General features: G+C 28.6%; 2 long non-coding RNA genes across 4 annotated transcripts in view; one reads left to right on the top strand and one right to left on the bottom strand.

Moving 5' to 3' along the window:
• LOC147816800 (uncharacterized) overlaps positions 1 to 25,190 on the top strand; it is a 32,701-nt gene that overhangs the window by 5,401 nt on the left and 2,110 nt on the right. For 2 of the 3 annotated variants that reach the window (XR_015429151.1, XR_015429150.1), the window contains 2 exons: positions 1,408 to 1,579; positions 5,988 to 14,191. This is a non-coding gene — a long non-coding RNA (uncharacterized LOC147816800). Of the gene's footprint in view, positions 1 to 1,407; positions 1,580 to 5,987; positions 14,192 to 25,190 lie in introns of those variants that run through there. The other variant, XR_015429152.1, reaches the window with a different exon arrangement.
• Positions 6,041 to 18,168, bottom strand: LOC147816801 (uncharacterized). The gene is made up of 3 exons (XR_015429153.1): positions 15,652 to 18,168; positions 8,027 to 8,091; positions 6,041 to 6,157 (listed from the first exon to the last, which is right to left on the bottom strand). It is a non-coding gene; the product is annotated as an uncharacterized LOC147816801 (long non-coding RNA).

Genomic DNA, 25,190 nt, shown 5'->3' with positions numbered 1-25,190 from the left:
TATTTTTTCTTAAAGAAAACTGTTTATATCCTAATATTTTAACCTATTACTCCGAATCAATATTTTATAAAAATTTTTAGTCTTATTTTATTTAGTTCAATGCTTTTTTATGAAAGGAAAATTTATTTAATTTTAAAAAAAATTTTCCCTTGTTGCTGTGATCGCAGTATTGTTAGAAAATAGTATTCCTAAATCTAAGTTTTTGTAGTATTAATAACCAGCAACCATTAGTTTCGTATACAGCACATACGGACCTTCTAAATGCAATAGTCATTTTTTTGCTAGGAATCTATATGTTTTACAATTTATCCACCACTCTTGGTAGTTTCATTTTGTTTGACAATGTAGGTAATGTCATTGTTTACTACTTCTCATTTAGTGTTTTAACATTTTTCTGCCAAGCATTTCAAAGACTCATTTCAAGTTTTTAACTTAAAGCTTTTTTTTCATGTTTAATAATTAAACTTGAAAATAGAGAAATAATTAAACTGTATTACTTTTCGTACAATAATTAAGTTTGCCAGCTCTTCGTAGGTCGGGAATTTTAATTACAATGAAAGACAATTTTATGCCATGCAAGTCTAGCGCATTTTGTATTTGTGACCAAAATACAAGGAAATACACAATAAAAAAAATTATCCTACTCTATCCAAAGTTTACTACTTTTTTATAATTAAAAACTAAAGGCAATTTAAGCTTCATTAATCGAATTTCTAGAAATATTGTCTCCCTTACGACTTTCTAAATCTCATTTCTGCCATTATTTTGAAGTCTGGTTATTTGCCTATTTTACGTCATGTTTCGTTTTTAAATTCAGGTAATTGCAGCGTTCAGTTCCAAAAAGGTTAATATTCGTGCTTCGTATTAATGTATCAAAACATATTTTACAAATTATCAAGTCCCGCAGTGAACTGATCGTCAAGACACTGTTTCCAATAGAACAAAAAAGTCCTCGTCTAACTGTTCTACCGAGAGGTGCAAGACTTCGCGCTGGTCGTCTGGCTACCGAAGCAGAGCCATCCAAAAATTGGAGATTGCATGTCTTTGGATCCTAATCGGGTATGTTTCCCAGACCGTCGCCAATAGCAAATTGTGCAGCTCTAGTGCGACGCAAGCCAACAATAAGAAACAATTTGAAAATTTTTTGGCAATAATTGTGGTGGTAATGCTAGGACTTCTTAAAAAAATATATATATATAAAATAAACTTTATTGAAGATTAATATTAGTGCAAATTTTTATTTAGTTTTTCAAATGTTCGAAAAGTTCTGATTTTGTATTTTTATACTAATTACATAGATTTAGAAGACTCAATCTTTTGACCAGTTAAAAATGTTGATCTCTCTTTAAGACGTTTTTAAGTATTTTTAATTTTAGTTTTTTAAAGTAATATCACAATCTCTTACAGATTTTCATCCAGGTTACATGGAAAATGGATGTGGTTTTATGGAGAATATATCTGGAGATGCGACTACAATAATGATGGTGGAAATATTCGGCTAGATGTTTGGGTTTATCTGGAGACTAGACAATGAAAATATTTGGCTGGAAATGCTTCTGAAGTGCATATGAAGAAAAGGGTGAGTTTTTTTTTCCTACATAACTTATATTTTAACCCTGGATACCTTTTACGTTCTTATGATAAACTTCTTTCTCCAGTTTGACGAATTAGGGCTGTCACTATAACACTTAAAAAGTTTCAAAGAGTGCAAACGTTAAATACAGGGTAATTAAAAATTAATCCCAAATATCAATGTTTATTTTCACTCAGAAAAAACCTTTTAATGTAAACCTGAAAAGGTTTGTTATGCGGTTTACGTGTAAACCTTCTAACCTCAAAACTAGATCTGTGACAATCTGCTCTATTCTATGCTCCTTACCCTAATCCAAAACCTTGGAAAACAGCCTTCTATATTAAAACCTTAAATCTAGGTTGACGTTGGGTTTTCAAGTGTGGAGAAAATTCCGTCTACATCAGGGGTTTCTAACTTACTTGAGGCCGAAGGCCGTAATTAAAAACATCAGTCAAATGGATGGCTGCAACTTTATCAAAATTTTATATAGGACTCATTTTACGTTTAAAGCAACACTAAATATTACAGTCAGATTTTTATCATGTTGTAGAAAACGAAAGTATTTAATTACAAATTAAAATAAGTAGATTTTTGACTTAAATTTTTTTTTTTTTTTTGCACCGTTGGCATGTTAAATTTCACAGAAACGAAGAAACTAGGTTTTTTAACAAAGCAAAGTACTTGAAACCCATATAAATTTTTTACGAAAATTGTTCGCAAAAAATGACAACTAATATTTCAGTTCACGGGCCACAAAAAAAACGCTTGGCAGGCCGCCAGTTGGTAACCACTGATCTACATTCTATGTTCATCTTATGTTATATAAAATATTATAAATATTATATTACATATTATATTATATAAATTATATAAAATATTATATTATATTATATATCATAATAAATTATATAAAATATTTTTAGGGCGTAATTCGTAATTTTTAGAGGTTCCAGAAAGACCTAAAATTTATTTCGAAAACCTAAAATTTTGCAAAATTGATCTGTCATACTTATTTTCAAATAAAGCTTATCTTTTTTTTTAAACTCCTAAAAATAAAAAAATTATGCAAGTCGGCTGCCTTTAAATTCTAAGTATGTTTAAAATTAAAATGACAAATTTTTTTAACGTTATTTAACTTTTTAAAACTGATAAGTATTATCTGAAAATACTTTTATATAAATTATTATAAATTATTGGTCCATAAATATTCGAGATCGTTAAATATAATTGTTTGTGGATATTACATAGATTCTATTACTCGAAATAGAGTGAAGAAACTCGTATAAATTAAATTTATAAAGTTTCATCTTGATAATTTAGGAGGCATAAAAATAAGGTGCTGATAGTCGCATCTAGAACTTAGTTATTCGATCTAAATTTAAAATTATTTGAAGGAATTCTTTTTAAAATTTTTAAAAATCCCCTATCTAGCTTATAAACATTCATAAATTTAAGCTCCAAACAATTAATCTGCATTCTCTTTTAATTTGCAAATAATGGTAAATTTTAGTCTCAACCCAAATTTTGAAATATTTTTGCTAAGTTGAGAAATCTATAATTTGATTAATTGTTCAACTTTCCATGAACTGGCAGCATAGTTTATTTCTTTATTATGTCTAAATTATTAGAATTTTAAATTTTTTAAAAATAGGTTTAAATTTTTTTTTAGTTTGGCTTTTAAAATTTGCTATTGATTGACTTGTGTATTAGTTTATACGAAAATAATGATTTCTATGTTTGTATATTAAATGGTTAGTAAAAAATTATTTAAACACAGTTTGGGTGATTATTGAATCACAAACGTTGAATAATTCACTTATTCAATTTTAAGATTTGTTGATTAATTGGTCAGTAAACAGTTTTTAACGTGCCCGAAAGGTTTTTGGAAAATAAAACTAAATTAATTTTGAAAGGGTGATTCCACAGTTAGACGTTCTTTTAAAGTTATGTTTATAAAATTTTATGTGTTCATATTTGATTCTGCGATATTCTCAAAATATTGACCATTGACAAATATATAAAATTTATTATATAAAAGAATATTATATTGAAATATTAAATATTTACAAAATGTTTTTACGAATGCTTCACCTTGAGAATAAGAATCTAGTTAAGGTAAACAAATATAACTCTTTTTGAATTAGTTTCTATTGGATATGCTTAAGACTCCCACACTTAGTAGTTCATGAGAAATTTTAAAGCTTATTTTAATTTTATACTGTATAACCGTCATTGAACAGCAGATCCAATTTTTGGGTTTACGACTAGTAATGTTCAACTACGCAGCCTTTTAATTTTGAACCGAATCTAGAAGACAGGGGAACTTTTGGATCAAGTATTGGAGGGGGGGGCCTTCGTAGAGGACTTTTTGATGGAATTAACCCGCATTTGTGTTACATGGAGAGGAAGACCAAAAGAACCTTCCACGGTTAGCCTGAGGGCAAGGTGACTTTAAACCCCCAGGGCTGAGAACCAAGAACTTGGTGTAAAGTAGACGCCATATTTTTTAAAAATTCAGTAACAGCATAACTTATAATTACAGTCCATAAGGTACACATAAGAGTCGGCATAGTTAACTTTACACTATACAAGAGGTGGCAAAGCTCCTTGATAGTAGAGCCATTTTTCAAAATTTAAAATTTTTCGCGAGCTGCTATTAAATACGTATTTAAAAGGTATGCATAAAAAGGTATTAAAAATTTTTTCTGCTGAAATTATATTCATTGAAAACATATGCATAAAAGTACAAAATATGTGTGAATTTAAAAATTATAAACACATTTATTTTACTTTTGATAATTCTTTAAAATTTAGTGAATAATTGGTGACAGCACTTCTCAGTAATTCTTTGAGATGCTTGTTAATTAATACTGTTCGGTGTTTGGATTTCACGAATTTTGAAGTGAAATAAAATGATTCACTTAAGTACATTGCTTGTCTAATTATTTCAATATTCGGAACAGTCTTTTTTTAATTCTCGATACTTCGATTCTGGTCGTTTTATATTTTAATTGTAGAGCTCTGATCTTGCATCTTTATTAATTTTAATTCTTCAGATGCTTTTGGGTTCATAATTATATTGGAAATGGACAACTCACCTATACAAATGGATTCAGAAAAATATTAAAATATAATAGCACAAAGATGAGAAGGGAACTACGGTACATTTATCGAGAGCCACAAATAATCCTTCAAAGAGCCGCATGTGGCTCGTGAGCCGCAGGTTGGCCACCCCTGCTATACGATGCAAAGTTGGAATCATATTTATAGGCTAACGCTTTATACCCAGAGCCATTTTAAAGCTTAAGACAGAAATCTCGCTTATAATGCTTAATTGATATTTTGTAATTTAGTTTTAGACGGAAGTGTTTTGAACTAGAACTCCTTTTACCTTGTGTAATACTGTGTGAAATCTTGTCAAACCTGGTCTAAATATTTTTAATTATTAAATTTAAATGGTGCAAAAAATCAGTAAATTTCTTAACATATAACACGGAGTGTTGAATTAAGTTTTAAGAAATTTTCAATTAGAATTTCCACGTCTATTTAAATTTTTCAAGATTTGTTTTATGTCCAATCTTACACAATTTTTATAAGTATCACATAAAGAAGCAAATGATAGATGAATTTTACCCCTATGTTACATTGGCTTAAGGGTCCCTTTTCATCAGTTTTTACATAAATTTAGCAAAATCCAAGTTATATTTTCTTTTATTGTAAACACTCGTGTAATATCTACCCGAATATGATGAAAAATTCTTAAAATTGTGTTATTTCTAGTTAATACCAAATCGCGAGTTCATATAAATGTTAAAAGATATAATTTGAAATCAATAAATGATGTCACCAAACTCATTCCATTCAGGAATATTTTCACAAATCTTGTAAGTTTTTAAATTCTCAAATAATTGACATTTTTTGTTTAAAAGAAGTTCGATTTCCACTTTGTTAAACATTCCACAAAAACAAGTTCGTTTCTAGTTACATCTAAATTTTCTCAGAAAATTTAGATAAATCTGTAAAAGAAATAATTCTATTTCTATTTGCTTTGGATTCAAGCCTTCTGAATATTGTGTTTCCTTAACGAATTTTAAGAAATATTGTATACGTACATTCTAAATGAATGACTATTGCTTTATACCTTATCGTAATAAGTAAAATTTTATTCCGCGACATGTCCTCTTATGGAAATTACAAATTTTAGTAAAACAGCTACAAATGATAAACTTTACTGAAAGTGTTGTAAAAGAGCATTATTGATGTACGGAAACATCTAGATCAATAGAAGTATGTATGGCGCTTCACTACACCTAAATATAAAGTCGTAGCCACAATTTTTTGAGTTTAGATCACTAATTTTAAGGATTTAGCATTTTTTCCTTGCTTAGGAAGTAACAAATATTTTTGTTTTCAGAATGGCAGATAGGAACTACTGGTTTCATGTATTCCTTCTACGATAAACTCATGGCGATTTCTCTGCTACACCTCTGTCACAATAGCAGTATTCAGGTCCTCAACATTTATTTATGTTCTATTGACTGGTCTCGTATCTTCGGTGCTTTTCATTGCAAATTTCATTGTTATCTGTAAGATGTTATCTTAGATCTGTTATCTATAATAATTTCTCTTGTTTTTGAAAAGTAAATTAACTATGTAAAAGTTTATGATTGATAAAAATACTAGGTTAAAAAAATTAGATTTTGGCTTTAATATTTTAAAAAAACTTTTGCTAGAATTTAAGGTATTCGAGAAAGTTTTAGTCTTAATTTTCTTACGAAGATTTACTTTTTAAGCCTTCTGCGCAAACTTTCAAAATTTCTAGCAAAATGTTTCAGGTACATTTCTGTTAAATGCAAAAGAATTATCTGCCATATTTCTATCTTTCTCAGGCACGCAGTTTTCCTAAACTCTAAACTGTTCTCGTCGTTTAACTTTATTGTATCACTCCATTTTTTTAAAAAACTGTTGCTGCCATGATACCAGTAATTTAAAACATTTGTACTAGACATTCACCTTGTACCAAGAAAATTTGTCAACTATATTTTTTTAGAATGCTTAAAAATTCCGTTATAAAAAAAAAAGTTTAAATTCGAACTTTAGTTTATTCTTTTACGAGGGGAAATTTGGCTCATATTAGCGTGAAGTAGAATGGGGTTTTCAATCGGGAACTCCTATACCAAAAAGAATAGTTCACATTGTATAAAGCAAATTCTGAAGTGGATAAATCGTAAATAAAAGTGTGTAGAAATATTCGTATTATAGTTTCGGTACTACAATGCTAGAATGCTTTAGAATGATCTAAGCTTAAATTTTCTAAATTTGTATTTATTTGGAGCGTAAATTTTGGCACAATTTAATTTAACAAAAACCTGACATTCAAACTTCGAAAAAGGGACTTAAATACAAAATTTTTTAAATTAAACAGTTATTGCTATATCTAATTGCTTAATTTATGAACCTTGTTTTACAGTAGTTCACAAACTATTTAAATTAACTTTTAGTATTCATGCTAGAACATTCAAATAAAATCTCTAAACAAATTCGCAGACATGTCTCGTTTCTTCTTTATTGATGCATTAATGGTTTTGTAATAAATCTCTTTAACTGAATTTAGACGGATCCACACAAACTCTATACACCAAAATTGTGAGAGATAAAATTTCTAAATATCCTCCACCCCTGCACTTTTCACTGATTCATAACTTGGAATCATAAACTTGACAGTGAACAAGTCATAATGTACTATACTATTCTAAATACAAATTTAATAAATTTAATTTAAATTTCTAAATACATTGAAAAAAAAATATTATTTGTATACTGTAATATAAATTTACCTCTCATGTACAAAACTAGATTTATAGCTAAGTAATTTTTTGAAAAACAAAGGAAGGAATTCAGTCTTAACTTAATAGAGGAATGTTTTACACTCTAAGCAGAGGGAGATATTATAAAGGTGCTCATTAAAAGGAAAACAGGACTTCAAATTTTAGGTTTTCTAAATTGTATATTTGAGCATATTTTTACTGTTCTACATGCTTTAACTTGCAGTTAAAATAATTTATATACGAACTCTCATGTCATGCAAAGGTTTATATAGACTTAGTGTAGTTAAGACCGATTATAAAATTTAAATTAAAATTGTTATCGAAGTAACTGCTTGTTTTTACATTAATAGTTAAAAAGTCTGGATGTATTATCTGGATAATTTAAAAAAGTTGTAGCCATTTACGAGTTAGAAGAGGGGGAAAATTTTCACAACTTACTAAACTGATTTTTTTTTATGAATGAATATTTTTTGTTAAAGTACTTAAAGGCTGTAACGTTTATATATTTAAAGAAAAATAAAATTCAAATATTTTTGTTTGGCAAATTTTCAGGGAAGTTTAATGTCACTTATTTTTGCTGCTGAAGTAGAAAAATAATCCGTAATTTACTAATCACTTAACTTACCTTAACGTTTTACATCTAACACTAACTTGCTGCTTCAGTAGTGGAATAAGTTTCTTTAAATTCCCCTAAAACAGCAAATATTATGCAGAATTGAGTAAAAAGACTTAAAATTAACGGTATAAAGAATTTTTCAAAAACTATAAAATGTAATTTTTCTCGAAACTTTTGGTTTAATAATATTCCCGTTTTGCCTAAATTTTTAGTTTTTCTTTCTAAAAAAAGTAAAATAGTAGCATGTAGAACAGTTTTTTTTTTTTTTAATTTCTTTTTTTTTTTTTTTTTTTTTTTTTTACGAACACAAAATAGTGAATTCCTTCATAAAATACTAAATAGCAGTTTAAAAACCTTTAAGGCTTATTAAGAAATCGTAAATTTTTAAATATAATTAAATGAAATGATTCTCTTTAAAGAAACTAATACTTGAAAGTTTACAAATTTATTATCGTGAAGGTGTAGTACATTTTGTACCTTTCCTAATTGTTTGTGATTTTTTCAAATTGCATCTACGTAATATCTTGCCTGATGTAATATTTTGAGTATTTTTAAGCGTTGAAAACAGTTTCAAGATAAAAATGCAGTTCTATCTTAAAGTTTTATTAGTTAATTTTAAGTGTAGTACGGAATTTTCACTAATAAAAGCTTTAAAATTCTTAAAAAGAAAAGGTAAAAACAATATTAAACAATTATAAGAAGCACATATAAAACAAAATGCAAATATAGCTGTCTACAAGGACTACACATTTTCTTAATTGTCTGCACCCCTCGTCAGATACCATATTTTCCTCTAATATACAGATTTTTACTATTTTCAACTCTGCAGAAAGAATCCAGTCTAAAATTTAAAGCATTATTAGCAATCAATGAATTATACTGTCTTCTGTCTTAAATCTCTATAAATTTTTTAAAAAAAATAAGGATTTGTATTAAAACAGATTGCTGCGTTTTAATATGAAAAGCTATGAAAATGCTTTTATTAAAGTTTTCCCAAAGTTTTCAAAATTTCTAAAAGGCTGAACAAAGTTATTATGAGCTAGTATATTATGTAATGGGAAGTAGAATAAGCTCTGGTTATATAAAATTTCATAACAGTTAAATTGATTTTTAAAATGTGCCTGCTCTCTTTAAACATTGAAAATTTGATCGAATTAAGGCCGCTAGGCTATATTTAGGAAATTACTGCTCTTTTTCTATTCCAGTTTCGTAGCTCAATCCCAGCATGAGATCAGTTGACGAATGATCAATCATTTATGTCGTTTATGTCGTTTTATTCTGTAGTAATGTTTTAAGACTACCTGTTCTGGAAATCTGTGTGCCTGAGATGTTAAGTTGAAATTGTGTACTACTAGAATAGGTAGGCAATGTTTTTTAATAAAGGTATGAGTTATATTTATTAAAATACAATTTGACCGAAATTTTCATTTCAGTGAAATTTAAGTTAAACGTTTAAGTACTTTTTACGCAAACGTAGTCAGTTTTGACAGATAAGCTTAAATTCTATAAAATAAACAGCCAAATTACAGGACGATTACTGTTCTTAATTTAAATCGAAAAACCAGGATTATACACAGTTGTATAGACCTTCATGAAGGGGGTTTAGAGCGAAAGTAGTATCATTCGCGCTCCAAATATTAACTGTTAGTTCAAATTAATCATCGGTGCATTACTCAAATCTACAATCGCAATTTGACATTTTTAAAAAAGAGTAACGGAAAATTCTCTACGCTACTAAATTCGAGGTTAAAACTTAATTGAGATTCGTAGACTTCTAAACACTATTAATTTAATTACTATTAATTTTCCGAAATTTTTCTGTTTGATTTGGAGATTGATATAGCGCTAACATAAAAGCTTGCGTAAGACGGAAAGTTTTGAAATTTCTGAGCAAGTGTGGAGTTCGAATTGGTAGCGGTAGGCGGCAGGTCTGCTCCCTCTTCCCCACTTGTACGTTGCTGTACGTAAAAACTCTCCGCTCTGACGTACTTTAATTTAGAACGTTCTTTATGTTTAGAAATTTATGTCTTCAAAGTGAGATATTGTAACTTAGAAATTGAAGTAAAAGCTGGATAAAAAACAATGTTCAGTATTCAAAATAAACTAAATTTTAAGTAAGTTATATGATAATTACCAAAAAGAATAGAATTTGCTTTAGACAATGTGAACTAAAGTGAATAAATCGTAAATAAAAGTATGTAGAAAAGGTCGTACTATAGTTTCGGTACTACAATGCTGGAGTGCTTTAGAATGATCTAAGCTTAAATTTTTTAAATTTATATTTATTTGATTTAATTTATTATATAATTTAATTTTAAGAAAAAACTGACGTTCAAACTTCTAAAAAGTTACTTAAATACAAAAACTCTTAAATTAAACAGTTGTTACTATCTCTAATTGCACAATTTATGATATTTGTTTTACAGTAGTTCACAAACTATTTAAATTAACTTTTAGTATTCATGCTGGAGCATTAAAGAATAAAATCTCTAAACAAATTCGCAGACAGGTCTCATTTCTTCTTTATTGATGCATTAAGTTTTGTAAATCAAATCCCTTTAACGAAATTTAAACGGATCCACACAAAAATCAATACACCAGAATTGTGAGAAATAAAATTTCAAAATATCCTCCTCTGCACTTTTCACGGATTCATAACTTTGAATCGAAAGCTAGACTGAAATAAACTTAAAAAAGGGCAGTGAACACACACACAAATTATAATGTACGATATTACTTTAAATCCAAATTTCAGTAATTTAATACATTTAATTTAATTCTCTAAATACATTTGAAAAATATATAATTAATTTAACATATTTTTACTGTTCTACATACTTTGACTTGCAGTTAAAATAATTAATATACGAACTCTCATGCCAAGGTTTATATGACTTATGTAGTTATTGCCGAATATAAAATTTAAAAAATTCATGTAAAAACAAGCAGTTACTTTAATATTTAAAAGTCGGGATATATTATCCGGATAATTTTAAAAAAGTTGTAGACATTAACGTGTTGGGGGAATTTCAACAAGTTAACAAATTTTTTATGATCGAGATTTTTTTTAGTGCTTTATATTTAAAGACAAATAAAATTCCAAATTTCTTGTTTAGCAAATTTTTATAATTTTTAGGACGTTTAATGTAACTTAATTTTGCTGCTGAAGTAACAAAATAATTCCTAATTTACTAATCACTTAACTTACCCTAACTTAACATCTAACATTAACTTGTTGCTTTAGTGGTGGAATTAGTTTCCTTAAACTCCTATAAAGCACCAAACATTATGCAGAATTGAGTTAAAAAAATTTTTTTAATTAACGTTGTGCAGAAAATTTCGCAAAATAAATTATAAAATTTTTTCCGAAAATTTTGGTTTACTAAATTTTCAGTTTTGCCTAGATATTAAGTTTTTAGTTTAAAAGTAAAATATGGTATGTAGAACAGTTTTTTTTCTTAGATGGATAGGCAATGTTTTTTTCAATAAAAGTGTACGAGTTATATCTTTTTTAAATACAATTTGGCCGAAATTTTAATGACAGTGAAATAGAAGTTATACGTTCAAGTACTTTTTTACGCAAACGTAGCTTGCTCTGACAGATAAGCAAAATTTTAAAAAATAAACAGCTGGAAAACAATTGCAGGACGATCATGATTTTTAATTTAAATCGAAACACGAGAACACTTCTTGAAGGGAGGGGAGGGGTTAGAGCGAAAGTAGTATCACACGCGCACGCACGCAAAATAGTAACCGTTAATTTGGTAACAGGAATACTGAATAAATTAATCATCGGTGCATTACTCAAATCTACAATCGCAATTTGACATTTTTAGAAAGAGTAACCAAAAATTTTCTGCGCTACTAAAATCAAATAGTTTTAAACTTTATTGAGATTCGTAGACTTCTAAACACTATTAACTTAATTACTATTAATTCTTTGAAATCTTTCTGTTTGATTTGGAGATTGATATAGCGCTAACAAAAAAAAATTGTTCAAAAATTTCGAAATTTTCCGTCCTACACAAGTGTGGAGTTAGAAATGGTAGCGGTAGACGGCCCTCTTCGACGTCCACACTCGTTCAGCAGTTTCGAAAGTTTCAGATTCCCTAGCGCACGTTGCCGTACGTCAAAACTCTCAGCAGTTATACTTTAATTTAGAACTCTCTTTTTTGTTAAGAAATTTAAGACGTCAAAGTGATATATTGTAACTTAGAAATTAAGGAAGTGAGAGCTGGATAAAAAAAATGTTTAGTATTCAAAATTAACTAAATTTTTAAGTTGTATGAAAATTGGTTTTAAGCGATTCAAGAAAATGGTAAACTAAGATTTGTATGCTAAAAGTGCGTAACTATTAAAGTTATTGTACTTTCTATATATTACCTTATAATCGGCCTAAAAATGGTAATAAAACTTTTCTGTAGATTTTGAAATTTTAGCAAAGTGTCTGTGAAAACGAAAACTTTAACAATTAACTCGTACTTTTATTAAAATCTCGTGAAAACAAATTCAGTTACCGACCTGAGTGAGTATCATTAAATTGCATTTAACAGTTTTGTTTATTCAAAATTCTAAGCACTTAGGAAATTTCTTTAAACTAGCGGTTTATTATTAGATAAAAAAATTTTATTTTTAGGACAATTTTAATATTTTTGGATCAGCATATTTTAAAATTGTGTTTGGGAAACCTGAATTTTTTTACAAACAAGAGAAGCCTATGCCGTGCATTAACTTGTAAAGTGTACATTTTATTTAATTTACTTTTAATACTATTTTTAATTCTACTTTACGACAATTATTCAAATTTTAAACTTTTAGTTTTTCCTAAATATTTTGTATCAGCTAAATTAACATCGACTTAAACTGTATATTCCACTGCATTTTAGGCTTTATGTAATCAGTCTTGTCTTAGATATCGAATGTGTAATCTATGTGTATAGCATAAAATGAAACTTATATTATAAAACATGTACCTAACGGAATTTATAAATTATAATTTTTTATAATGTAAATGTCATTGATGTATATTGATGCTACTCTGATGTGTTGGATAAGAAATTTATGTATTTTCATTTTTGAAACTCATTAATTTGTGAGCATTTGACACTAAAATTAATCTAATGCGTATATAAAAACATTATTGGTATAAAAATCCTGTTAACTTATACCAAACTATAAAGTATAAATTTGAATATAGAACTATATTGCTTTAGTATATTTACAATAAATCCAAATTAGTTTTGCATATTTTTAAAGAAATATTAAAGATGCCAAAGTTTGAATAATCAGCTATCAAAATGTAAAATTTTTCTGAATTTCTGGGAGTTAACTTAATTTTAAGTGTTGTCATAATCGCAGAGTTGGTTTTATTTATATATCTAGATTGCGAACATTTTCTATTTGAATAGAATTAGTAACAGAACAAATTCACATTAAAAGGAATCATTGTAAACTCTGTCAATTACATTAGCAAGAAGACTACGTTTTATTTGGATTTAAAATTTAATGAAACTGAATCTATCATTTTGGAAAGGAGGATTTTCACTTTGGATGAATCGAAGAAATCTCTTTTTCAAAGTTTAGTTTATACTAATCAACATTAAATTCTAATGGCTTAAAATTTAATAATAACTTGAACTGCTTGGAAATTCCTTCCCCTCTGCTAGTAAAATTTCTGAAGTTTGATTTTTTTTTATAACATGCTGTAATACTCTAGTCAACAAAACAGTCCTTTTACAAAGATCTAAAACTTTTAATTTAAAATATCAGATTTAGTTGCAATATCAGGATTATTAGATCTAGTTGTAATATACAATATTATACTATTTATTAATCACCTGCTTTTTAATAATGTGGAAAATTTATCATAAACGAAATAAAAACGTTGTCATTTTTAATACTAAATTTTTTCCGGGACAAATTAGTAGTAAATGTTTAACGAAACAAATTAGTGGTTAATATTTACATTGTATAATTGTATTGAACTAGTGTTTGAAACTTTTTACAGTAATTGAAAGAAATTTTACTCTGATATTTGTACTATATATCATAAAAGTATTTTGGTTATAGATTTTTAGTTTTTTGTAATGCTAGACTATAGTAAAAGATAAATTGTAAAAATCTTATCTGTACTGTGTATTTTATATTGAAAATAAATTAATTTTTAGTTAAAAATTTTTGTTTTCAGTGTGGTTTTAGTTTGCAGATTAAGGATCGAGATTAGAAAATTCCAGTACTTAATACTTTCGCACAAAATGGAATTTTTACGGTTCTACTAGAAAGTTTTTTTCTAATATATAGTTTGGGCAAAATTTGAAGTTAAATGTCATTCTTGCTGTGTGGCTCAGGATGTTGGTGAACTAAAGATTACGAGGTCACCTTAAATAATTTCTATAAGGAACATATTTGAACACTAGTTTTTGACATACAACCTTAGCTTAACTGATTTGCAACGAAGCATATGGGGGCAGGGGTAGCTTGGTCGGTAGGGCGTTCGGCCCATGTCCAAAGATCGTGAGTTGGATCGCCGCCTACCGAAGAAATTATTAAATGGTGACTGGTGCACGTTAAATCTGTCTGGTCACCAATGTTTCCCGAACTAGTCCCATGTTTCCATAACAAATCTTACTTCTGTGGGTACTGAGTGGAAATTGATCGTTCTCTAGTTCAAGTCAAAATTACGATTTGTGGATGTGTGAATGGGTCCTCTCTCTAAACTGGTAGACTAATGTGTGGCAGTAATATTCTTGGCAATGGATGACTGCGCTGGAAAACAAGCGCACCACAATTGCTTTAATGGTATAAGAGAAACACTAAATTTGTTTAATTCTAGTTTCAAACTGTTCAAAAAGTTTAGATTTTTCATGAAATGAACATTTTAGATTCCATCGAAATTAATCTAAGCATACTCTTTGTCAAACCAGAAAAAGTGTTTGCATAACGAAGAGTCCAATCAAAAGTTTTGGCACTTGTAATCTCTTTAGTTAATAACTTTTTGATTTTTCCCATAGAATGCAAGTTTCTAAATTCTTTTATGAATTTTAATTTTTTTCTCGGTTAAAACTTGTCACTTGTACGTAAGTCCAATTAAATTATCTTTGATTTTTAAATACAAGGTCAAAAATTTGTTAAAATTTCTTTTTGTTTAATCTTATAAAATCCTTTTTATAAATTATTTCTTGTGAAGTTCTGAGTTGAATTTTCAGCAAACATTTCAGATTTAATTTCTTACATAGTTCAACATAAATTCAAATTTGTAAACTTATTTTAAAACTTAACGAAAGGTCGTTTAAGAGAGAACTTTTATAAGTTCTGAGTAGTCCAGATATTTCTGAATAATTTTAATTTGTCTAAAGATTGCAGAGGCAATCAAATCTATATTTTAATAAAAATTAGTTTTCTCCCTTAAGTTGTGTTAGTTTGATATAAATAAGGAAAATAAAAGGCTTTAATTCGTAATTTGAGTTTAATAATTACAGAAGCAAGTTTAATTATCTATGTTTGGATTATTTCTTGGGTCTATTCAAAAATTAAATTATTACGGTATGAAAAACAAGTTTGTGTTTTCAGTGAAAATAAAAAGCTCTTTAAAAATACATTAATGTTTGAAATATGTACTTGCAATGTATACTTACCTGCAATGTACAACAAAAATCGCTGTTGGGATATTTTCTTCAAAACTAAGCTTTCCAAACCTCAAAGAATTTAGTTTTTTTCCTCTTCAAACTTTGATGCTATATTTCAAATAAGAGTTAGTTTTCTCATCAATAAATGCTCTTTTTGCATTATTTTGTTTGCATAGTTTGTATAAAATTCAAGCACGTTATCTCTTTGCTACATAAAAATTTTCCTTTGGTTTAAATCAAATGAAATACATTTTTCTGAAAGTGCCGTCTTTACACTTTAAGATGTAAACTATGCGGTTAATTAAACTTGATTTACGCTTTCTGATTAGTGTTTTCCAATTCTGAAGTTGTCATCTAGAATACTATTGTTTTTTTCATTAATTTACAAAAGTTGATGCTTTATTTCAAACGAGCTAATTTTCTAAGCAATTAATGAGTTTTCATATCGTTATTTCGGTTGTACATTATATTGGTTGGAAATTATTTGAATATTTAATTATATAATTCTTGTGATGACTCATTGCCTAATTAAAAATTCCCATTTTGATCATTTAAATAAAAGCAAATATTGTTTTCTGAAAAAAACTGTCTCCACAGTTTAAGATGGACAATTATGTGTTTATGCTTATTATTTTTTTATGTAACTTAATTTGCAGCTTCTTATAAATTTCTTCAAGATTGCTTTAGATTTGGAAATTAAGTCAAAAATGAAAGGAATTTCACTTTTATTTCATCAGATAAAACTGAGTTATCAGCAATCATGATAAGTTTTATTTGCAGATTTGTAATAAATCCTAATAATCACATTCCAATTCCTTTCTGGTGAACAAACAGGTTTTGATATTTTCTAGTAACTTTTATTTTTTTGAGATTCCTAGCGAATGCATTTCTTTTTGTGGCTTCATTTTTCACTTAAAAACAAACATTAAGGGTGGCCATTATAGAAGACCCTAACGATTCGACTTGATGCTTTAAATAATCTCTGGCTTCAGAGTTAAAATTCTTGAATATATGAAATTAACAAGTGAGCATTAAGTCATCTCTGTGGCAACACATGAATAAATAGTGGAAAACTTATGTCTGCATGTCTTGATGATAATTACAATCATAATGTATAAAAACCGTCATTTGAAGGACAATTTCAAGCACTGTAGATCATTGCATTGTTGATGCACCGCATTTTCCCCCTATAATGTACAATATATTCTATCATTAGCCTAGTTCAATTAAAGAGAGACTTATAAAATCTTAAAAACAAAACTTTCCTTTATTTGAAATACATAACAAAGCACCTAAAAAACTTAAAAAGGTAAATAATGAAAAGAATAATTTTAAAAAACATTCCTAGATTCAAACTACATAACTAAAAAGAAAACCGACTGCTTCAGTCAGAAAAATTTAAATTACTCTTATGAAGCATCGCTTTACTCAATTTTCTAATTTTCTGCAGCTTTATTTTGAAATTTCTTTTTTGCTGACTGTTCTTTTTTTAGTTCAAAATTGGTCATGGCATTAAAAATTCAGGTAAAGCAATGGAATATTTTTCAGTGAGTTAAAACTTAAATGAGCGCAATACAAAATTGTTTCAATGATTCAGACACTGTCCGGTACCATAATCTCTTAAAAATGCCTAAATCAAACTCTTTTTCATATATTGAGTTTAAAAATATGGAATTTCTACAGCTCAAAATAGGAAAAATAATTTCACCTCAATGCATGGGGAGAAAAGCATTCGCCAAATAGCATCTATCAGCCCAATCTAAAAACTTTTCAGTCAAAGTGTTTGGAGCCGTCTGTTGCTATGGAAACAAGAAAAACGTTTTTTGAAAGAGGTCCGGCTCTTGCTTACTTCCCTCACTGACTCTAGTCAAAACCTGCTTTACTTGAAATAGTTTAAACTCGTAACCATGGTCATAGACGGTGCTCTAGCTGTAGCGAGGGAAGTTCTTTAGTTAGACAGACAGTAGATATTCATATATGTACTAAAAAGCTTCGATTTTGTTTTAAGATACTTTCTTGCAGATATATTTATCGTACACTAACAAATGGGAGTTTGTTTAAAACATATAAATGCTTTGCCTCATTTTTAATGAATAATTATTATTTGAAGTTGTAAAGTGCATGTGGATCATCCATAGAAAGTTTTATAATAGAAAGTGGAGGAATGTAATCTGGCCAATTTCTGGGTTGGGCTGTAGTTTGTCGGAAAAATATGCCATTAGGTTTAGTACGAAATCTTCCTTGCCACTCTTTAGGTCCTGCTCTCCATTGGTCATGCGGCTGGTTGTTTAGTGAGTTTGAATTCTTAAATGGTCGTTTCATAAACGGTTTCATGTGGTGTGCTTTCGATAGTTGCCATTGCGGTTTTGAAAGCGAATCTAGCCATTTCGGCTGGTACATTGGAGATTGCCACTGTGGCTTGGACTGTGGGTTTTTCCAAGGCATTTTTCCAAAGCTGGAAGATGGTTTATTAATTGAACTTTACAAATCCAGATCTCCGCCTTGGTGGTTGTGGTTCGGTGCAACCTATACTGAAGTGGATGAATAATGCTGATAGTAATGTCCGTTCCAATTTTGATGCTGGCTGTAGACTGTGTTCAGAAAGCAGATCACAATACTGAGAATCATTCCCCCAAGTCTAAGCCAATGCATCTGCAAAAGAAATTTTATAAGGTTAATCGGATGCTAATAATTTGCAAAAAAAAAATAAAGAATAACCAGCATTAGGTGCGTAATACATATTCGGTGATAAATTCTTCCCGAAAAATTAAGTCGGGATAGCCCATTTAGACGTTGATTGGCTACGAGAGAACCTCTTATCAAATTCTGTTTCATCTCTGTCTTATTTTATAACTGTCGCTGAACTGCCGACCCAATTTTTGGGTTTACGACTACTAATGTTCAACTCCGTAGCCTTGTAATTTTGAACCCAATCAAGAAGACAAGGACTGGATTAGGTATTGCGAGGAATTTGCCTTCATGGAAGACTTTTCGATGGAACTAACCCGCATTTGCGTTGCGCGTTACATGGAGTAAAAATCCACGAAAATCTCACACGTTTAGTCTGAAGACAAAGAGACCGTGATCCGTCTACCATTATGGTTATTTTACGTCAGCATTGTGGTTGGTACGAAACGGGTGCGGAATTCTTATGGACCAGCCGATTAAATTTTAAACTAGCAGAATTTCAACTATCAGCTGAAACAGAATTAGCCACAAAGTATTTATTTCGCAGTAAAGCGTCTTTTTAATGTAACTTTAACTCTGTGTATTTCTCCGACCCTAAATGTACTTAATTGGGTATAATATGAAAATAAAAACACAACTACTTCCACTTCTAAAATTTTACTAGTAATAACATTTACCTTTTATTAATTAATTACATTTACCTTAATTAATAAACTGAATTTTAAATATGTTTATTAAAGACATAAACTTAGATAAAGCAATAAAATCAATTATTTCAAAATGAACTAGACTAATACAATTCCAACCTGACTAGAAGCGACTTAAAACAACAAACTTCGTTTAATGTTTATTTGTAGCTAGAAGTCAGGCTCGCGGAAAATGTTAGTTTGTTGATAGAATCCAGGCTCGCAAAAAATGCCGTTTGCTGGTTGAATTCAGTAGGAATAATACGACTTGTGATGTAGGCTGTGGTATAACCAATTTAACTATGAAAAATATGTTGCACTCGTACGTAAAACTAATTTATTCAATTGTTATAAGGCAAGCAAAAAAACTTTTTAAAATAATTTCAGCAATCAAAATCTTTAATTTGCTCAAAATCATTTTGTTAGTTTCTGAACAAGAAACATTCAGTAATATGAATATTTTGAATTTTTATTCCTCAGAAATGCTTCTCAAATCTCTGATTTAATGTCAAAATGTAACAATTTCTTTACTTTGCATTTTAAATCAATTCAAAACATTTTTAAATGAACTTGCAAAAAATAATAAATACTAACAATATTTAAGGTTACTACTAAATATTTAAGGTTTTGGAAAAACAAGTTTGATAATTGGTTACAAAGATTGCCTTGGGAGGGAATAGACTATTCAGATACAAGGTGGGGATGCTCCTCTTATTTATACCTAATTGTCTATATTAATCTAATCTCAAAATTCATACCCCAAACTAAATAACTACAGAAATTAAAAAGAAAAAACATAAAACATTATTCAAATCTTATGCCATAGAATGAGAAATTATTTGAGCTAGGTGGAGCAAAAATGAATTTTACATACTAACATATTAACAGATATAGAATGTTTAAATAATTAAATAGCTAAGAACAACGACAATATTACGAATTTATCGGCAACAATAATGATCGAATACGGTAATATCGTGTGGATTATTGTCAAAGATATTCATCTTGCAACGATAACTCTTGAGTTAATAAGGCTACGGAGTTGAACATTGGTAGTCTTAAACCCATAAACGGCTGTTCAACGACGATTATAAAATACCGGGATAATAACTGACAACGATACTGTAGTTGATGCTGAGTGTAATTCACTTGGCAAATCTATTGTTATATTTTACTCATTATTAATAATGTTTAAAAAAATGCTTAAATTTTTTTCTACATTTCTCGAAATTATGCGTAAAAAACTGGAAGACAATTATTTAGCTACATGAAATTTTAAAAAAAAATTGTTCAAAACAATTCAGTTTAAAAAGTTAATGCAAATTTTAAAAGTAACTACAAGCATACAGACTTAGTTTATGACTTGTTCGCTATGATGTAGCGCAAACGACAGTAGTACTAGCTGATCTAGAGAGTTTACAAATCATTGACGCAACACAGATCAGTGTATCTAAAATTAGCATTACAGTTAACATTAAAAAAATACTCTATGCAAAACCTCTCGACAGATAAGTTCAAAAAGACTATAGGCCATTTAAAAAAAAATGCTCCTAAACCAGCAAAAGTGTCTAAAAATGCAGCGGTCATAAAAATTCAGAATTTACTAAAATAATACTGTAATATAAGCTGTATTAGTATAAAACGTAACTGCAATATAAACTTACCGTAATATAAACCGTATTACATATCTGTAATTAGTTAAAAATCAATATAACTGACTAATGAACATCTATTCAACTGCTGACAACTTCAGATTCATCATTATATATCAAAAATAAATGCCTTTTTCTGACGAATGGCCAAACGAAATTTTATGGGTTAATATTCAACAATGAGCTAACATTACGAGGCAATGAGCTTATGTTTAGAGGTAAAATTAAACTGTGGTTTTATGGTCTAAAATTGACTAAAACTAGTTTTTGTTTTCTTTTTACAAACGGATTGAGTGAAGAAAAATTTTTTAGGTCGACGATTTATTACAATGGTCAAAACGGGGTGTCGTGCGTCAATTTGTCGAAGTGCACAATTCATCGCGGACACAATCCTTCATGCGCACAATTTGTCGCGGCGATATTTTTATCGTAGGCAAATCCTCGAGGGCACAATTTTATGTGGCTTAAATTATATGTTATACCTCGAGGGCACAATTTTATGTGGCTTAAATTATACTTTTAATGATAGCAAAAACTCTTGCATTGCCTGCAAAACTAAATATCTAATTTGTAATCGGTCAAATAATACGAAAGCACTTAAGAGGGCGAATGGTTTGTGATTTGCTTATTGTTACTTACAATGGGGTGAAGAGTTATTTTATAACTGTGGTTGAACAGCCAACCCAATTTAGGTTTCACGACTAATAAGGCTCAACTCCTTAACCTTGTAAGTTTGAACCCAATCCAGAAGACGAGGGACCCCCTGGTTGAAGTATTGGGAGAGATGTGTCTTCGTGGAGGACTTTTTTATGGAACTAATCCGCATTTGCATTACATGGAGAGGAAAACCTCCCACGGTCAGGCTGTCGGCAAGTGGACTCTAACCTATGATCCGTCTACCACTGATGATGTTTTACGTCAGCACTTAAGCAAAATTCGTACCAATTCCGAAATTCATGCCATTGCTGGGATTCGAACCCAGTTTATCTCATTGGGAGGCGAATGTTCTACCCCCTGAGTCACTACGTCTTTAAATATGGAGTGAGGTGAAGAGTTATGAGCAATGCTTGCTTACGACCTTAAAATTTCCATATTTTATAACCTTATTCACCTCCATAGTGATTAGAGGCTAGTTTTTAACTCCTAACATAATATTTCTTTGAAAATAGTTACATTGGTTGTAAAGTATTTTTTTAATTCGCATTTGTCTTTGCTAAGCATAAGATTTGTATGTGTTCTAACATATTAGTGGAGAGAAATATGAACCCACCTTCCTTGCTATATTTTAGATTATCCATATTTAATTTTTTTAAGCTTAATAATTATCTATAACATATATCAGCTTCGCGGTGTGTTGAAAGTTAAAATTGAATCGTTTATTTGTCGCAATTTAACCGCAATTTTTGACTGTCATAACTTTTTTCGAATTAACAAAACGCTGTATTATTGATTTCCTACAATAGGGTTAACGAGCTTCTAAAGTTTTGGTAGATCCCCGAAAAACATTTGTTGGGCTTCTTTCCGTGGGTTAACGTGTGGAGACAAAATTCAAACTTGTGGCAACCAACCCTTGAATGGCACAGCCTATATTTAAAAAATTCATAATATTTTTCAAACTTGTAATTTTGGTGAATGAAAATTTTGTAAATGAAAGTGTCAACATATTTGCAGTAAAATGTTTTAAAAAAAATGGGATGAAATTTATAAATTATTATTTCAAAGTCTTTGGGGTTCAAATAATAAGTAGTAAGATAATCAAGGGAATGAACAGTGAAAAAACACGACATTTTAAAGTGTTTGATATTCTGATTATGACTTTTTAAAGACTTATAAGTCATACAAATGGGTGAAAAAAACTTTTTCTGGAAATTAAGGCATACGATACTAATTTGAAAAGTTTTACTAAACATGATTTAATACATATGCATATCGAAAAGTAAAAGTCGATTAAATAGAAAAAAAATGGGTTTTATCTGAACCAGTGAACAGGAAACCAGTTCTTTTCTTCTTTTAGTTGGGCTATTAAAACGTGAGTTAACATTTGGAGACTACATATGACCTACTATGAGTTAATATTTGGAGATAAATTTAATATCGTGTTGTTTGGTCAAAAATAGAATTCAACGCTTTTCGTTGCTTTTTAGATGCTTGGACTTGAAAAACTTTCGAGTGCGTTGTGATAGTTATATTTTTGACGCTATTCTTTCTAATTTCATTAAAAAATTAAATTAGATTTCCTCTTTCGTTCCTTTCGATTTGTTCAAGCTTTCGTCAATCAAATAATGTTTTTAACCAAGATGGATCTTATTGCTTGCTTACCAAATTTTTTGGAATGATTATAGTTTAACTACTAATGGCTAAAGTTTGAGTTCAAAATTCAAATTTTGTAGTTTCAAACATGGAAATTAGCTTAAATTTTGGACGCAGAATTTCTTTTAAACATATTTCTCATATTTTTTTCATTAGCTTGTATTAATTTTGGTCAAACTAAGTAAAAAATATTATATTCAGAACTTTAATAATTTATGATTATGAAATAGGGATAGATAGGCAGAGAGGGGCATGTGTCTTGACAAATATGGACTCACTTTCATATAATAATGTTTCAAACTTGCAATTATTTCGAAAAGCAGTAACTCAGTACTGATATTTCGATAATACATCGCTTTGAAACTAAACCGTAGTTACTCAAAAAATCGAAAAATGAGATAGTTGGGTCATTTTGTGTAAAAAAAAACACACTTTTAGAGAAACAACGTGTTATTTTCATAGTTTCAAAAAATTAATTTAGAGAGCAGATAAATTGTTATCGCATTGGTGCGATTCGCCATCTTGAAAAGTTAGAAATCGCTCTCCTGAAAAACTCGCTTTTTTGAGTTACCATGGTTTAGTTTCAAAGCGACGAATTTACAAAATCATTGGAAGAATTTTTGAATATAAGAGAAAAAACATGTATACTACTTTTTTTTAAATTTTATATTTTAGTACAAATATGTAAGAACTGTCCGACAATTGGTTTTATTGGTACATAAATGGTTTTCAGTCTAATTTTGTGTTTTTATATTCAATTAGTAATTGAAAGAAATACTTATAATTCATATTTTTTAAAAATGGAATTATATATTTAATAAATATTTAAATTTAAAAACTCTGTACTACTTTTCAAAGGAATGTTATGACTCTACTGCTGATTTTACCAGTTATAATTTTATTGCTACTAATTCAATGAAATTTTTCAAAATTTTTTTTTTAAAAATTTGCATATAACAGAGTTGTTACTTAAAAATGTTTTTATTTTCACTAAAAGAGTTTGCTGATAGTTCTTTGAAAGCAAAAAAAGCCATTAGTTTAATTAAAATAAATTATTTCACATAAATCTTTTTTTAACAAAATAAATTGAATAAGCAATTAATAAAATTATCAAAACTTTCATTAATTTTATTAAATTAGTGACTGCTAATATACATTAAAAAATTGTTAGAAATTGTTAATTTGGATGAATAATTTTTGGATTTACATCTAACGTCACAAGAGCTTCGCACACACAAATTTCGCTAAAAATAGAAACTTTTTTTAACTGAGCATTTCAGTTGAGGAGAAAAAAAAATGTTTATTACTCTAAAATAGTCATACACACATCATATAGCAAATTTGCAAATTCATGTAAATAAAATGGAGTTACTTCTTTGTAGAACATGTTCCACAGCAGAGGGGCTAAAAAATGCTTAGCATCATACAGAGTTACAAATACTCTAGCCAATTCATCCTAAAACATATAAATAACAAAAGTTTTAATTTTAAAAAAAAAACCTTAAAAATATTGCAAGCAAATTTTTGAACAAACTTTATCACAGGTTAATAGAATTTTAAATAAGTAGTCAAAAAATATGATACATCATGCAGAAAAATAAGTTTGAAATACACTCTAACTTATGTACCAACAAATGACTTAAAATACTTTTGATTATTTCATTAAAATGGACAAATATTTTTATATATTTGATTTCCTATGCATGGGAAGTGATAACATATTTTTATCTCATTGAAATAAAAATAATGAAAACATTAACCAAATCTTACGTTACATACTATCAGATAATTTAACATATTTTCATTTATACAAAATATACATGTTTTGTTATAGCTTTGAAATTTTATTCATGGAAAATGATAACATATTTTTATCTCATCAGAATTAATATAATAAAATCATTAAACAAACCTCAAGTAATATATTAGCAGATAATTTAATGAGTTGTCAATTATTTATACAAAATATATATGTTTTGTCATAGCTTTGAATTTTCATGCAAAGGCAGTAACTTATTTCTTATCTTATTAAAACTAATATAAGAAACCATTAAATAAACTTCATAAGTTACATACTAACAGATAATTCAATGTATTCTTAATTATTTATATAAAATATATATGTTTTGTTAAAGCTTTTTTTTTTCAAGCATGGGGAGTGATAATTTATTAATCTTGTCAGTACTAAAATAATAAAGCCAATATACAAACT

This window comes from Parasteatoda tepidariorum, chromosome 1, assembly GCF_982258835.1.
Source record: "Parasteatoda tepidariorum strain Cologne lab strain chromosome 1, Ptep-v5.0, whole genome shotgun sequence".
NCBI classification, from domain to species: Eukaryota; Metazoa; Arthropoda; class Arachnida; order Araneae; family Theridiidae; genus Parasteatoda; species Parasteatoda tepidariorum.
Note: the sequence above shows the minus strand (reverse complement) of the source record. Positions and strands in the feature narration are given on the sequence as shown.